The sequence below is a fragment of the Triticum urartu genome, chromosome 3A (genome assembly GCF_056163025.1).
Source record: "Triticum urartu cultivar PI428250 chromosome 3A, HENAU_Tu73, whole genome shotgun sequence".
NCBI classification, from domain to species: domain Eukaryota; kingdom Viridiplantae; phylum Streptophyta; class Magnoliopsida; order Poales; family Poaceae; genus Triticum; species Triticum urartu.
Genome location: NC_141875.1, coordinates 628,886,807 through 628,903,855, shown reverse-complemented (window position 1 = coordinate 628,903,855; position 17,049 = coordinate 628,886,807).

The window sequence follows — 17,049 nt, the reverse complement described above, 5'->3', positions numbered from 1 at the left end:
AATTCCCGTCGATTCAGCTGGAAGCGGGTTAAATTTGAACTGCAACTGCCTCATAGTTTGCTATTTATTTTTTCCAAAAATCATTTCTAGGTACATAAGTATCTATTTAATCATAAATACATGGTTTGGTGGCGATACGTCGAGGTTTGGGTGGTGGCCGAGGCCCCCAACTCTAGAGCGCGTAAACTCGCATGCCCGCCGCGTGGTCACCGCGTGGCCGTGGCGTTGCCATGTGTTCCGGGCGGCCTAGGCATGTCTAGTGGGTTGGGCACTCCCCATGTAGGTGCTACGAAGAAAATCACAACATAAGATTCTCACGAGGAGACCGATCGTTGCTCAAACATGAATAAGCAGCCAAGTGTTTGATTAGAGGTACGGGAAATGCACATGGCCAATGGGCGTGAGTTTTTGCCGAGGATGATCATCTACTAAGGATAATGTATTCACCAATTTTCAGCTCAAAAGGAGGATCCTAGGTGGTACTTGCTTTGCAAAGTACCACACTGGACAAAAATATGAATGTTGAAGCTGGGCTCAAAATAATGAATGGATTGAGCTGAAATTTGGTGGAGGATGGTTATTTGGGCATAGGAAAGCATTGTAGAAAATTGATATCATTTTGACATGCCAAAGTAGTACTTCCTTCACAATGCTCTTCTATGGACAAAAACTTGGGAAAACTAGTGAGAGAGATTGGATGAATGAAATGAGCTAAAAATTGGTGCAGGTAAGTTACTTAGGTATGGTCATGCGCTGGTAAATTTTCAGATCATTTGGGTAAGCCTAGCTAGTACTTACTTCACAAAGCTTCTCTCGAGGTAGAAACTTTGGAAATTTCCTGAGAAAGATTTACTAGGAAAATTGAGCTGAATATTATCATGTGGCAATGATTTGGGTATGGAAGAGTGCCCAAAAAGTTTTAGGGTAATAGGAGGGGTCTATATAACACTTGCTTTGCAACGTGCCAATTTGGCCATAAAATATAAATTGAACCTGGGCTCACATAGATGATTTGACTGAGCTGCAATTTGGAGGAGGGTGATAATTTGGGCATATGAAGGAACTGTATAAATTTCATGTCATTTAGAGATATAAAAAAGGTACTTCCTTCACAATGCTTCTAGGTGGACAAAAACTTTGGAAATTTGCCGAGGAAGATTTGCTAGGCAAATGGAGCTGAATTTTGTGATGCGGTAATGATTTGGATAGGAAAGAGTGCCCAAAAATTCCGAGGGCAATCAAGAATATATAAATAGCACTTCCTTCATAAAGTGTTGTTGTGAACATAATAGGAAAATGAATATTGTTGAATATTGTTGAGTGAGCACAATCCCCTGTGGCGACGATTTCACCTCAACTCCAAGGAAAAAATGCAAGGGACCAAGATCCTTGAGAGCAAACGTGGCATGAAGATTAGCAAGTAACTTGGTCGTTGCAGTGGCCGATGAGCTTGCCACAATGATGTCATCCACATAGACAAGCATGAACATGGTGACACTGCCATGATGAGAAGTAAATAGAGAGGTGTCTGCTTTAGATGCCACAAAACCAAGTTGAAGCAGGCGAGAGCTTAACCGAGAATACCAGGCTCTGGGGGCCTGCTTAAGTCCATAGATGGCTTTCCTCAGCTTGCACAAATGCCGAGGAGCAGCAGGATCCACAAATCCAGGAGGTTGTCGTATATACATATGTTCCTGAAGAACTCCATGAAGAAAAGCATTCCGAACATCCAACTGACGTAGCACCAACCTCGAGAGACAACAATGGAAAGAACTAGGCGAATAGTAACTGGTTTGACAACCGGACTGAATGTATCATCATAATCGAGACCATAGGGTTGCTTGAACCCTTTGGCAACAAGACGAGCCATGTGACGATCAACAGTGCCATCATCCTTGTACTTGACTTTAAAAACCCATTTGCAGTCGATCACATTGACATGAGGTGGTGGTGGAACTAAGGTCCACGGACCATTTTGACGAAGGGCATCGAGCTCAAACTGCATAGTAGCACGCCAAGCGGGAGATGCCATGGCCTCACAATGATCACGGGGTTCCCTGGAGACCAGAAACGCACGTCTGGACGGATCATAGTTGACGGTACCATCCGTACGGTGCGCAACTTTGTGAGTATGATCATGTGTGCATGTCACCATTGCATGGGCAGGAGGTGCAGTAGACACAGGCACAGAGGATCCGGGGGCGACAGCCGAGGAGAGAATCAGATCCTCCTGGGATCCCGTGTCGCCAGCAGGCGCAGCAGATGCATCCAGCGGCGATCCCAAGGAGGGACTAGGTGACGCGGGCGCGCCTGTCGCGGAACAGGGCCGGCCCACCGGCTGGCGAGCGGGCACGTGGGCAGCAGCCTGTGGCGGGTCAGGGGCGAAGGGAACCAGGCCAATGGCGAAGTGGCAACCGGGCCGTCGCAGGCTGCCACGTGGGCCAACGGGTGATGCGCCTCCCCGCTGTCGCCTGGCGCGTCGCTGTCGGGAGAGGCCACGTGATCCGAGGCCGGATCAACTCCGGATCCTGTGCCCGGATCTTCCTGGGACGCGGGAGCGGCTGTCACACCTGGGATCTTCTGCGCCGAAGGAGATCCTGCATCCATATTAGTAGACAAAGCGGATATAGCATAGTTCATGTGGTCATGCGGGAATAAAAGGATGGTTTGTTCTGCAACGCGAGGTGGTATGGGAGAGGCAGAAGGGCTGGCAAAAGGATTTTTTTCATCAAACGTGACATCTCTAGAGATATAGACACGAGCTGTAGGTAGATGAAGACATTTATACCTTTTTTGGCGAATGCTATAGCCAACGAACACACACTGTTTGGATCAAAAGGCAAGTTTGTGGGTGTTGTAGGGACGCATGTTGGGCCAGCAAGCACAACCAAACGTATGAAGTGACGTGTAGTCTGGTTTGGTGTTGAACAATTTTTCCATCGGACTAAGGTTGCCAATGACACGACTAGGAAGTCTAGCATGCCGAAAGATAGGCCTCATCCCAAAAGCGTAGCGGCATAGACGCATGTGATAGTAAAGAGAGCCCCATGTCAACAATATGACGCTGCTTCCTTTCAGCTGAACCATTTTGCTGGTGTGTGGGGGGCAAAAGACATGATGCATAATGCCAAGTTGACGAAAAAATGTGTTGCTAAGCTTCTCGTACTCCCCACCCCAATCGGATTGAACACATAAAATCTTGTGAGATAGAAGGTGTTCAACATGAGCAAGGAAGTCACGAAAAACATCAAACACATCACATTTTCTTTTGAGAAGATAGATCCACACAAAATTACTATAATCATGAATAAAAGAGACATAGTACTGGAACCCACCAGATGATGTTTTGGCGGGTCCCCACACATCTGAAAAAATAAGTTCTAATGGAAAGGAAGAAACACTTGAGGATCTACGAAAAGGAAGCTGGTGTGCTTTGCCTTGTTGACATGCATTACACACATGGGTCATAGACCGACTAGAGGAAACTAGTTTATTGGATGATAAAATGTGTTGAATGACTTGAGTGGATGGGTGGCCAAGCCTAGCGTGCCAATCTTCGGCTGACAACCTAACCGAAGACAGAACATGATGAGGTGATGGCCGAATGGGGTAAAGCCCATTTTCACATCTGCCTTGAAGTAGAACCCTCTTGGTGATCAAATTCTTCATAAGAAAATGTGTAGGATAATACTTTATATAAGCATGATTATCAACAGCAAGACGATTGACAGAAAGAAGGTTCTTGTCAGCATTAGGAACATGCAAGATATTGCGAAGTTTGAGATTAGTAGAGGGAGTAGGAAGAATTGCATGACCACGACGAGGAATGTGCAAACCTGATTTGTCAGCCGTGTGGATGCGATCTCTTCCTGGGTACTTCTCCCGGACCATGAGGCGATCCAGATCACCAGTGATGTGGTCCGTGGCCCCGGTGTCAGTGAACCAGGCAGGGTCACCTAAGATGGAAGGAGGAGAAGCCGCGGAAAGCCCAGCCATCTTGGACTATTGAGGTTGAAACGCATGGTTGTAACACTGGCCGCACTCCCAGGCATAATGCCCGGGGCCATGGCAGAGCTGACACTGGACGTGGTTATCATCGTGGTCACCGTAGTCACCGCGATCATCGCCGCGGTTTCCACCAAAATTGCCTTGTTGGCGCGCGCCGCCGCCGCCGCGGTTCCCGCGATCGCCGCCATGGGAATTGTTGTTGTAGCTTCTGCGATCTCCGAAGTTGCCGCGGTAGTTGCCCTTGCCCCGATTGGTGTTGTTATTGGTGTTGCCGTTGGGGTCCCGGGCGACGTAGTTGACAGAGGAGCTGCCATGCTGAAGATGAAGACGAGCAGCGTTGTACTTGAAACAACATGCGGTGCCCCATGTTTGGTTTTGGTAATTGATGACAATCTCGATGGACTAATGGTTGCCTTGAGTTATATTTGAAGGTTTTGTCCATATGCTTTTCTTTGAGTACATGTGTTGGTTTCAAGGAGAGTTTGTGTCGACCAAGGTGCTATTCAAGGAATTATCCAAAGATTGGTCATGTGAGTGTTAAGCTTATTGCAAGCATGTCTTGAAGAAGAAGATTGTGTGATCATTCATGTCTACCTTCAAGACATCATCCAAATGAAGAGAATTGGAAAGATTCAAGGTTGATCAAGATTAAGTCAAGAATGAATCAAGTTGATCAACACACAAAGCGTACAAGATGTACTGAGGGATCAAGTGATCCCATGGTATGGTAAGCATTGTCCATTACGCTTTTTTTGCTAACCCATGGGTTTCATGAGGTTTGTTTGTGGGGTTAGGCTGCGATGTGCAAGTTCAAATGGAGCATCATGAAGAGATCAAATGCTTGAAGCTTGTCGTCCATTGTGGTAACAATGGATTTATGAAGATGTGCCGAAGAGTGGCTCACCCATAGTGGAGTATGGGGGAGCAATCAACTAGTCTTCATCGAGCCAACACAATCAAGAAAGGTGGTCCAACTTGAGGAAGTCAATATCGTCATCATCTAGCTCAAGTGGACTATGTGCAAGACAAAGGTTTGCCCTTGATAGGTTTTCTATTTTTCTGGTCTCATGGTGGTAGTTGGGAGACCGGGTTATAGGATCGATTGCCGTACTATCAAGGGGGGCTCTCGATGAGTAGCTTGATCGTATCGTTCGTAGAGAGCTCAAACCATTGCATCCTTGCATCATCTTTCTTGGTTCTTGTTTGGTTCTCTTTGTGAGTTCTGGAGCTTCTTATCATCTTGGTGACAAGCTCGAGTTCATCGAAAATAGAGTTCGCTTGCATCTTCTATGATGTGTTCGATGTTGGAGGTTATGCCCGTTCTTCTCTGTTGGTGGTTTCACTCCTCCATTTTTTAGGCATACCTTCGTTGTTTTGATGCTACTCGTCGTCTTGTTTCCAACAAGCTTGAGTTTGCTCAATTCGAAGCTCATATGCAGAAGTTATGGCAGTTCTGGTTTTCGGTGGAGTTTACTTGTTTTCGTGGAAGTGGCTTTAGGATGGCGCCAATGGTAGTACCGCTGGGCCGGAGCGGCAGTACTGCGTATCCCCACAAACGGTAGTACCGCCCATGGCCATAAGCGGTAGCTCGGCTCCGGTTCCGCGCTGGTACCGCCTCGACTCGAGACATGGTTTTCTCGTGTCGAGTTCGGCGGCAGTAGGAGCGGTAGTACCGCTCATGTGCGGTAGTACCGCGGCTACCACCGCCCCTAGTGCCGCTCAATGGCCCTCCTCCCTGTTCCTTCTCCCTGTGCTCGTGGTAGGCATTGTGCGCGGTCCCAGCGGTAGTACCGCTGGGCCAAGCGGCAGTACCGCTGCGGCCAACGGTAGTACCGCTGGCTTGAGCGGTAGTGCCGCTCATACGGCTCTGCCTCACACTCTGTTTCGCTCGGCTCTCCGTGTTCTACCGCCAGGGAGGTAGTACCGCTCGTGCGCGGACTGAGCACATAACGGTTGGATTCGGGAGCTCTCATAAAAGGGGGTCTTCTTCCCCATTCAACCTTATCCTTTGAGCTCGTGTTCTTCCCCCATTGTTGACCTTCTTCAAGCTTGCTAACTCTCAATCCCTCCATGGATTCTTGCTAGTTTTTGAGGGAAAAGATAGAGGAGATCTAGATCCACGTTTCCACCAATCACTTTCTCCTCTATGTGAGGGGAACCCCTTGGATCTAGATCTTGGAGTTCTTGGTGTTCTTCTTCTTGTTCTTCCTCTCATTTTCCTCCCTAGCATTAGTTGCTTCAGTGGGATTTGAGAGAGAAGGACTTGGGCACTCCGTGTGCCCTTGCCATTGCATTTGGTGCATCGGTTTGAGTTCTCCACGGTGATACGTGGAAGTTACAAGTTGAGAAGCTTATTACTCTTGGGTGCTTGGTACCCTTGAGCTTGTTCCTCTTGGGTGCTTGGGCTCCCTAGACAGTTGGTGGTGTTTGGAGCTCAATCATTGTGGTGTAAAGCTCCGGGCAAGCGTCGGGGTCTCCAATTAGGTTGTGGAGATCGCCCCGAGCAATTTGACGGGTTCCGGTGACCGCCCCCAAGGGTTTCCAAAGTGTACGGGTTCAGTGACCGCCCCCAAGGGTTGCCATTTGTACGGGTTCGGTGACCGCCCTCAAGGGTCCCTTGGTGGAATCATGGCATCTTGCATTGTGCGAGGGCGGGAGGAGATTACGGTGGCCCTAGTGGCTTCTTGGGAGCATTGTGCCTCCACACCGCTCCAAACGGAGATTAGCATCCACAAGGGTGTGAACTTCGGGATACATCGTCGTCTCCGCGTGCCTCGGTTATCTCTTACCCGAGCACTTTACTTATGCACTTTACTTTGTGATAGCCATATTGTTCTTGGTCATATATCTTGCTATCTCATAGTTGCTTATCTTGCTTAGCATAAGTTGTTGGTGCACATAGGTGAGTCTAGTTGTTTTATGTTTTATGCTTGACAAATTAACCACTAGGTTTATTTCGCATTTGTTCTAGCCTAAACCGTAATTATATTAAAACACCTACTCACCCCCCCCCCTCTAGGCGACATCCACGATCTTTCAGTACTCGCTGCGTCGTTCGAAGGAGATCGCGTGGGAGTAGAACTCACCAAGGGACATGCCCTCGGGACGGGTGGTGTACGCTGTGATGAGGGGCTCGTAGTCGCTGTCGAGGCCGGTGATGACGACGGTGATGATGTCCTCCTCGCGCATGGGGCGGCCAACAGCTGCAAGCTGGTCGGCGTTGGCGCGGATCTTGACAAAGTAGTCTGCCATGGAAAGAGTTCCTTTCCTGAAGACAGCCATGTCCAGTTTGATCTGGACGATGCTGGCGCGGCAGTGGGTGGTGCACATCTCCTCGACATGAGCCCAGATGGCACGATAAGTTTCTAGCCGATCCACCTGCTGCAATACCTCATCAGAGAGAGAGAGGCAAGGAGATAGTTGAGGACGATCTGGTCCTGGCAGAACCAGCTGGTGTATTCAAGATTGGGAGCACCAACCCCCTTGTCATCGGGGTCCAGAAGCTTGGGAGGGGCCGGGAGAGTGCCATCGATGTAGCCTGTGGCACCGGCTATGCGCAGAGGGGGGAGAACTTGAGCCTTCGAGAGGAGGAAATTGGAGGTGGTGAGTTTGGCGGTGATCAGGCTGGCGGAGGGAGGAGGGACGGCAGAAGTTGGCGGCCCATTGAAGGCGGCGGGCAAGGAGATCGTGGTTAGGGCAGAGGAAGAGGAAGCGGAAGCCGCAAGAGAGCCCATGGTGCAATCACGCGGGTAGGCCTGATACAGATTGGATCGGCGCACCTAGCATGGTGGCCTCGGGATGTATTTATATGGGTGCAACTAGGGCACAGATTACAGGTTGGTTACAAGAGATAAGTACAATATTAACAGACTCCTATATCCTAACAATATACAGTTTAACAAAACGCACTAGCTGATCAATGGACGATGATCCATCCAGTGGATGTGCTTTATCTTATCCCATGCATGTATGGTTAGATCAATAGGATCGTTTGTAACTTGGCTGAGCATTGTCATGTATGTAGCAACACTCTTACTCATTCGAAAGTACTGTGCAGCCGAAATGCACTGGCCGATCAATGGACGATGCTCCATCCAACGGATGTGCTTCATCTTATCCCATGCATGTATGGTTAGATCAATATGATCCTCTGTAAATTGACTGAGCACTGTCGTGTGTGTAGCAACGCTCTTACTCATTCTCATTCGAAAGTATTGTGCAGCCGAAATACACTGGCCGATCAATGGACAATGCTCCTGAAGGAAATATGCCCTAGAGGCAATAATAATGTTATTATTTTATTTCCTTATTTCATGATAAATGTTTATTATTCATGCTAGAATTGTATTATCCGGAAACATAATACTTGTGTGAATACATAGACAAACCAAACGTCACTAGTATGCCTCTACTTGACTAGCTCATTAATCAAAGATGGTCATGTTTCCTAACCATAGACATGTGTTGTCATTTGATTAATGGGATCACATCATTAGGAGAATGATGTGATTGACATGACCCATTCCATTAGCTTAGCACCCGATCGTTTAGTATGTTGGTATTGCTTTCTTCATGACTTATACATGTTCCTATGACTATGAGATTATGCAACTCCCGTTTGCCGGAGGAACACTTTGTGTGCTACCAAACGTCACAACGTAACTGGGTGATTATAAAGGAGCTCTACAGGTGTCTCCAAAGGTACATGTTGGGTTGGCGTATTTCAAGATTAGGATTTGTCACTCCGATTGTCGGAGAGGTATCTCTGGGCCCTCTTGGTTATGCACATCATATAAGCCTTGCAAGCATTACAACTAATGAGTTAGTTGCAAGATGATGTATTACGAAACGAGTAAAGAGACTTGCCGGTAACGGGATTGAACTAGGTATTGAGATACCGACAATCGAATCTCGGGCAAGTAACATACCGATGACAAAGGGAACAATGTATGTTGTTATGCGGTCTGACCGATAAAGATCTTCGTAGAATATGTGGGAGCCAATATGAGCATCCAGGTTCCGCTATTGGTTATTGACCGGAGATGTGTCTCGGCCATGTCTACATTGTTCTCGAACCCGTAGGGTCCGCACGCTTAAGGTTTTGATGACAGTTATATTATGAGTTTATGCATTTTGATGTACCGAAGTTTGTTCGGAGTCCCGGATGTGATCACGGACATGACGAGGAGTCTCGAAATGGTCGAGACATAAATATTGATATATTGGAAGCCTGTATTTGGATATCGGAAGTGTTCTGGGTAAAATCGGGATTTTACCGGAGTACCGGGAGGTTACCGGAACCCCCCGGGAGGTATATGGGCCTTAGTGGGCTTTAGTGGAAGAGAGGAGAGGTGGCCAGGGCTGGGCCGCGCGCCCCTCCCCCCCCTAGTCCGAATAGGACAAGGAGAGGGGGGCGGCGCCCCCCCTTCCTTCTCTCTCTCCTCTTTCCCCCTTCCCGAATCCTATTCCAACTAGGAAAGGGGGGAATCCTACTCCCGGTGGGAGTAGGACTCCTCCTGGCGCGCCCGCCTCCTGGCCGGCCGCACCTCCCCCTTGTTCCTTTATATACGGAGGCAGGGGGCACCCCTAGACACACAAGTTGATCCACGTGATCATATTCTTAGCCGTGTGCGGTGCCCCCTTCCACCATAATCCTCGATAACATTGTAGCAGTGCTTAGGCGAAGCCCTGCGACAGTAGTACATCAAGATCGTCACCATGCCGTCGTGCTGACGGAACTCTTCCCCGACACTTTGCTGGATCGGAGTCCGGGGATCGTCATCGAGCTGAACGTGTGCTAGAACTCGGAGGTGCCGTAGTTTCGGTGCTTGATCGGTCGGGCCGTGAAGACGTACGACTACATCAACCGCGTTGTGCTAAGGCTTCCGCTGTCGGTCTACAAGGGTACGTAGATCACACTCTCCCCTCTCGTTGCTATGCATCACCATGATCTTGCATGTGCGTAGGAAATTTTTTGAAATTACTACGTTCCCCAACAGTGGCATCCGAGCCTAGGTTTTATGTGTTGATGTTATATGCACGAGTAGAACACAAGTGAGTTGTGGGCGATATAAGTCATACTGCTTACCAGCAAGTCATACTTTGGTTCGGCGGTATTGTTGGACGAAGCGGCCCGGACCGATATTACGCGTACGCTTACGCGAGACCGGTTCTCCCGACGTGCTTTGCACATAGGTGGCTTGCGGGTGACAGTTTCTCCAACTTTAGTTGAACCGAGTGTGGCTACGCCCGGTCCTTGCGAAGGTTAAAACAGCACCAACTTGACAAACTATCGTTGTGGTTTTGATGCGTAGGTGAGATTGGTTCTTGCTTAAGCCCGTATCAGGCACGTAAAACTTGCAACAACAAAGTAGAGGACGTCTAACTTGTTTTTGCAGGGCATGTTGTGATGTGATATGGTCAAGACATGATGCTAAATTTTGTTGTATGAGATGATCATATTTTGTAACCGAGTTATCGGCAACTGGCAGGAGCCATATGGTTGTCGCTTTATTGTATGCAATGCAATCGCGCTGTAATGCTTTACTTTATCACTAAACGGTAGCGATAGTCGTGGAAGCATAAGATTGGCGAGACGACAACGATTCTACGATAGGAGATCAAGGTGTCGCGCCGGTGACGATGGTGATCATGACGGTGCTTCGAAGATGGAGATCACAAGCACAAGATGATGATGGCCATATCATATCACTTATATTTGATTGCATGTGATGTTTATCTTTTATGCATCTTATCTTTCTTTGATTGACGGTAGCATTATAAGATGATCTCTCACTAATTATCAAGAAGTGTTCTCCCTGAGTATGCACCATTGCGAAAGTTCTTCGTGCTCAGACACCACGTGATGATCGGGTGTGATAGGCTCTACGTTCAAATACAACGGGTGCAAAACAGTTGCACACGCGGAATACTCAGGTTATACTTGACGAGCCAAGCATATACAGATATGGCCTCGAAACACGGAGACCGAAAGGTCGAGCGTGAATCATATAGTAGATATGATCAACATAGTGATGTTCACCAATGAAACTACTCCATCTCACGTGATGATCGGACATGGTTTAGTTGATTTGGATCACATAATCACTTAGAGGATTAGAGGGATGTCTATCTAAGTGGGAGTTCTTAAGTAATATGATTAATTGAACCTAAATTTATCATGAACTTAGTACCTGATAGTATCTTGCTTGTTTATGTTTGATTGTAGATAGATGGCCCGTGCTATTGTTCCGTTGAATTTTAATGCGTTCCTTGAGAAAGCAAAGTTGAAAGATGATGGTAGCAATTACACGGACTGGGTCCGTAACTTGAGGATTATCCTCATTGCTGCACAGAAGAATTACGTCCTAGAAGCACCGCTGGGTGCCAGGCCTGCTGCAGGAGCAACACCAGATGTTATGAACGTCTGGCAGAGAAAAGCTGATGACTACTCGATAGTTCAGTGTGCCATGCTTTACGGCTTAGAATCGGGACTTCAACGACATTTTGAACGTCATGGAGCATATGAGATGTTCCAGGAGTTGAATTTAATATTTCAAGCAAATGCCCGGATAGAGAGATATGAAGTCTCCAATAAGTTCTATAGCTGCAAGATGGAGGAGAACAGTTCTGTCAGTGAGCATATACTCAAAATGTCTGGGTATAATAATCACTTGATTCAATTGGGAGTTAATCTTCCAGATGATTGTGTCATTGACAGAATTCTCCAATCACTGCCACCAAGCTACAAGAGCTTCGTGATGAACTATAATATGCAAGGATGAATAAGACTATTCCCGAGCTCTTCGCAATGCTAAAAGCTGCGGAGGTAGAAATCAAGAAGGAGCATCAAGTGTTGATGGTCAACAAGACCACTAGTTTCAAGAAAAAGGGAAAAGGGAAGAAGAAGGGAAACTTCAAAAAGAACAGCAAGCAAGTTGCTACTCAAGAGAAGAAACCCAAACCTGGACCTAAGCCTAAAACTAAGTGCTTCTACTGCAAGCAGACTGGTCACTGGAAGCGGAACTGCCCCAAGTATTTGGCGGATAAGAAGGATGGCAAGGTGAACAAAGGTATATTTGATATACATGTTATTGATGCGTACCTTACTAATGCTCGCAGTAGCACCTGGGTATTTGATACTGGTTCTGTTGCTAATATTTGCAACTCGGAACAGGGACTACGGATTAAGCGAAGATTGGCTAAGGACGAGGTGACGATGCGCGTGGGAAATGGTTCCAAAGTCGATGTGATCGCAGTCGGCACGCTACCTCTACATCTACCTTCGGGATTAGTATTAGACCTAAATAATTGTTATTTGGTGCCAGCGTTAAGCATGAACATTATATCTGGATCTTGTTTGATGCGAGACGGTTATTCATTTAAATCAAAGAATAATGGTTGTTCTATTTATATGAGTAATATCTTTTATGGTCATGCACCCTTAAAGAGTGGTCTATTCTTATTAAATCTCGATAGTAGTGACACACATATTCATAGTGTTGAAGCCAAAAGATGCAGAGTTGATAATGATAGTGCAACTTATTTGTGGCACTACCGTTTAGGTCATATCGGTATAAAGCGCATGAAGAAACTCCATACTGATGGGCTTTTGGAACCACTTGATTATGAATCACTTGGTACTTGCGAAACGTGCCTTATGGGTAAGATGACAAAAACACCGTTCTCCGGTACTATGGAGAGAGCAACAGATTTATTGGAAATCATACATACAGATGTATGTGGTCCGATGAATATTGAAGCTCGTGGCGGATATCGTTATTTTCTTACCTTCACAGATGACTTAAGCAGATATGGGTATATCTACTTAATGAAACATAAGTCTGAAACGTTTGAAAAGTTCATAGAATTTCAGTGTGAAGTCGAAAATCATCGTAACAAGAAAAAAAAATTCCTACGATCTGATCGTGGAGGAGAATATTTGAGTTACGAGTTTGGTGTACATTTGAAACAATGTGGAATAGTTTCGCAACTCACGCCACCCGGAACACCACAGCGTAATGGTGTGTCCGAACGTCGTAATCGTACTTTACTAGATATGGTGCGATCTATGATGTCTCTTACTGATTTACCGCTATCGTTTTGGGGATATGCTCTAGAGACGGCTGCATTCACGTTAAATAGGGCACCATCAAAATCCGTTGAGATGACGCCTTATGAATTGTGGTTTGGCAAGAAACCAAAGTTGCCGTTTCTGAAAGTTTGGGGCTGCGATGCTTATGTGAAAAAGCTTCAACCTGATAAGCTCGAACCCAAATCAGAGAAATGTGTCTTCATAGGATATCCAAAGGAAACTATTGGATACACCTTCTATCACGGATCCGAAGGCAAGACTTTTGTTGCTAAATTCGGAAACTTTCTGGAGAAGGAGTTTCTCTCGAAAGAAGTGAGTGGGAGGAAAGTAGAACTTGACGAGGTAACAGTACCTGCTCCCTTATTGGAAAGTAGTACATCATAGAAACCTGTTTCTGTGACACCTACACCAATTAGTGAGGAAGCTAATGATAATGATCATGAAACTTCAGAACAAGATACTACTGAACCTCGTAGATCAACCAGAGTAAGATCCGCGCCAGAGTGGTACGGTAATCCTGTTCTGGAAGTCATGCTACTAGATCATGATGAACCTACGAACTATGAAGAAGTGATGGTGAGCCCAGATTCCGCAAAATGGCTTGAAGCCATGAAATCTGAGATGGGATCCATGTATGAGAACAAAGTATGGACTTTGGTTGACTTGCCCAATGATCGGCAAGCAATTGAGAATAAATGGATCTTCAAGAAGAAGACTGACGCTGACGGTAATGTTACTGTCTACAAAGCTCGACTTGTCGCAAAAGGTTTTCGGCAAGTTCAAGGGATTGACTACGATGATACCTTCTCACCCGTAGCGATGCTTAAGTCTGTCCGAATCATGTTAGCAATTGCCGCATTTTATGATTATGAAATTAGCAAATGGATGTCAAAACTGCATTCCTGAATGGATTTTTGCAAGAAGAGTTGTATATGATGCAGCCGGAAGGTTTTGTCGATCCAAAGGGAGCTAACAAAGTGTGCAAGCTCCAACAATCCATTTATGGACTGGTGCAAGCCTCTCGGAGTTGGAATAAACGCTTTGATAGTGTGATCAAAGCATTTGGTTTTATGCAGACTTTTGGAGAAGCCTGTATTTACAAGAAAGTGAGTGGGAGCTCTGTAGTATTTCTGATATTATATGTAGATGACATATTGCTAATCGGAAATGATATAGAATTTCTGGATAGCATAAAAGGATACTTGAATAAGAGTTTTTCAATGAAAGACCTCAGTGAAGCTGCTTACATATTGGGCATTAAGATCTATAGAGATAGATCAAGACGCTTAATTGGACTTTCACAAAGCACATACCTTGACAAAGTTTTGAAGAAGTTCAAAATGGATCAAGCAAAGAAAGGATTCTTGCCTGTGTTGCAAGGTGTGAAATTGAGTAAGACTCAATCCCCGACCAATGCAGAAGATAGAGAGAAAATGAAAGATGTTCCCTATGCTTCAGCCATAGGCTCTATCATGTATGCAATGCTGTGTACCAGACCTGATGTGTGTCTTGCTATAAGTCTAGCAGGGAGGTACCAAAGTAATACAGGAGTGGATCACTGGACAGTGGTCAAGAACATCCTGAAATACCTGAAAAGGACTAAGGATATGTTTCTCATATATGGAGGTGACAAAGAGCTCATCGTAAATGGTTACGTTGATGCAAGCTTTGACACTGATCTGGGCGATTCTAAATCGCAAACCGGATACGTGTTTACATTAAACGGTGGAGCTGTCAGTTGGTGCAGTTCTAAACAAAGCGTTGTGGCGGGATCTACATGTGAAGCGGAGTACATAGCTGCTTCGGAAGCAGCAAACGAAGGAGTCTGGATGAAGGAGTTCATATCCGATCTAGGTGTCATACCTAGTGCATCGGGTCCAATGAAAATCTTTTGTGACAATACTGGTGCAATTGCCTTGGCAAAGGAATCCAGATTTCACAAGAGAACCAAGCACATCAAGAGACGCTTCAATTCCATCCGGGATCTAGTCCAGGTGGGAGACATAGAGATTTGCAAGATACATACAGATCTGAATATGGCAGACCCGTTGACTAAGCCTCTTCCACGAGCAAAACATGATCAGCACCAAAGCTCCATGGGTGTTAGAATCATTACTGTGTAATCTAGATTATTGACTCTAGTGCAAGTGGGAGACTGAAGGAAATATGCCCTAGAGGCAATAATAATTTTATTATTTTATTTCCTTATTTCATGATAAATGTTTATTATTCATGCTAGAATTGTATTATCCGGAAACATAATACTTGTGTGAATACATAGACAAACCAAACGTCACTAGTATGCCTCTACTTGACTAGCTCATTAATCAAAGATGGTTATGTTTCCTAACCATAGACATGTGTTGTCATTTGATTAATGGGATCACATCATTAGGAGAATGATGTGATTGACATGACCCATTCCATTAGCTTAGCACCCGATCGTTTAGTATGTTGCTATTGCTTTCTTCATGACTTATACATGTTCCTCTGACTATGAGATTATGCAACTCCCGTTTGCCGGAGGAACACTTTGTGTGCTACCAAACGTCACAACGTAACTGGGTGATTATAAAGGAGCTCTACAGGTGTCTCCAAAGGTACATGTTGGGTTGGCGTATTTCAAGATTAGGATTTGTCACTCCGATTGTCGGAGAGGTATCTCTGGGCCCTCTTGGTTATGCACATCACATAAGCCTTGCAAGCATTACAACTAATGAGTTAGTTGCAAGATGATGTATTACGAAACGAGTAAAGAGACTTGCCGGTAACGAGATTGAACTAGGTATTGAGATACCGACGATCGAATCTCGGGCAAGTAACATACCGATGACAAAGGGAACAACGTATGTTGTTATGCGGTCTGACCGATAAAGATCTTCGTAGAATATGTGGGAGCCAATATGAGCATCCAGGTTCCGCTATTGGTTATTGACCGGAGACGTGTCTCGGTCATGTCTACATTGTTCTCGAACCCGTAGGGTCCGCACGCTTAAGGTTTTGATGACAGTTATATTATGAGTTTATGCATTTTGATGTACCGAAGTTTGTTCGGAGTCCCGGATGTGATCACGGACATGACGAGGAGTCTCGAAATGGTCGAGACATAAAGATTGATATATTGGAAGCCTGTATTTGGATATCGGAAGTGTTCCGGGTAAAATCGGGATTTTACCGGAGTACCGAGAGGTTACCGGAACCCCCCGGGAGGTATATGGGCCTTAGTGGGCTTTAGTGGAAGAGAGGAGAGGTGGCCAGGGCTGGGCCGCGCGCCCCTCCCCCCTAGTCCGAATAGGACAAGGAGAGGGGGCGGCGCCCCCTTCCTTCTCTCTCTCCTCTTTCCCCCTTCCCGAATCCTATTCCAACTAGGAAAGGGGGGAATCCTACTCCCGGTGGGAGTAGGACTCCTCCTGGCGCGCCCTCCTCCTGGCCGGCCGCACCTCCCCCTTGTTCCTTTATATACGGAGGCAGGGGGCACCCCTAGACACACAAGTTGATCCACGTGATCATATTCTTAGCCGTGTGCGGTGCCCCCTTCCACCATAATCCTCGATAACATTGTAGCAGTGCTTAGGCGAAGCCCTGCGACGGTAGTACATCAAGATCGTCACCACGTCGTCGTGCTGACGGAACTCTTCCCCGACACTCTGCTGGATCGGAGTCCGGGGATCGTCATCGAGCTGAACGTGTGCTAGAACTCGGAGGTTCCGTAGTTTCGGTGCTTGATCGGTCGGGCCGTGAAGACGTACGACTACATCAACTGCGTTGTGCTAGCGCTTCCGTTGTCGGTCTACAAGGGTACGTAGATCACACTCTCCCCTCTCGTTGCTATGCATCACCATGATCTTGCGTGTGCGTAAGAAATTTTTTGAAATTACTACGTTCCCCAACAGCTCCATCCAACGGATGTGCTTCATCTTATCCCATGCATGTATGGTTAGATCAAT